Source organism: Gossypium hirsutum, chromosome D02, assembly GCF_007990345.1.
Source record: "Gossypium hirsutum isolate 1008001.06 chromosome D02, Gossypium_hirsutum_v2.1, whole genome shotgun sequence".
NCBI classification, from domain to species: Eukaryota; Viridiplantae; Streptophyta; class Magnoliopsida; order Malvales; family Malvaceae; genus Gossypium; species Gossypium hirsutum.
The window spans coordinates 26,319,087-26,319,876 of record NC_053438.1 but is presented as its reverse complement, the minus strand read 5'-3'; the positions used below and the strand labels follow the sequence as shown (position 1 = coordinate 26,319,876).

General features: G+C 39.6%; 1 non-coding gene across 1 annotated transcript; it reads left to right on the top strand.

The window, feature by feature from the left end:
- The first annotated feature begins 262 nt into the window (after positions 1 to 262).
- LOC121215076 (small nucleolar RNA R71) lies at positions 263 to 369 on the top strand. Its single transcript, XR_005910809.1, has one exon. It is a non-coding gene; the product is annotated as a small nucleolar RNA R71 (small nucleolar RNA).
- Positions 370 to 790: the final 421 nt, after the last annotated feature.

Below are 790 nucleotides of genomic sequence, written 5' to 3'. Positions count from 1 at the left end.
TTGTTTTATCATAGAGAAAATAGAGGATACTTGAGCTGATAATGAAGTGAGGGTGTCAACTTCATGAACTCCGGCTACACGTCCTCTTGAAGCTGTTCGATTTGTTGGCCATTGATATTTATTACTCGCGATCCTCTCGCTGATCTCATAAGCCTCATTATAAGACTTAGACAAAATTGCACCATTCGTGGAACCATCTACCATCAATCTTGTATGTTCATTGAGACCATTATAAAATGTCTCCAATTGGATACAATGAGGAATCCCATTATGAGGACACTTACAAAGTAACTCCTTGAATCACTCCCAATCCTCATACAAAAACTCGTCATCCAATTGTTGGAAAGTTGTGATCTTGTTCCTTAACTTAATGTTTTTGCTAGGTGGGAAATACTTAACCAAAAATCTCTCTGCTAATTCTTGCCATGTAGATATAGAACTTGGTGGCAATGAATTGAGCCATGCTCGTGCTCAATCTTGCAACGAGTATGGAAACAACTTCAACCTCAGTGCGTCTTCAGTCACACCGGCTATCTTGAATGAATCACTCACCTCCATAAACAATCGAAGGCGGAGATGTGGATCTTCTATGGGCATACCACTAAATTGGCCCACCATTTGTAGCATTTGAAACATCACTGGTTTCAATTCAAACTGGGTTGGCTCAATATCTGGCCTTCTAATTCTTGGGTTTAACTCATTGAAAAGTGGCACAACATATTGTCTAATGCATCAATCCCTATCATCGACAATGAAGATGTGATTTCGTACATGATCGGCTTGATTACCT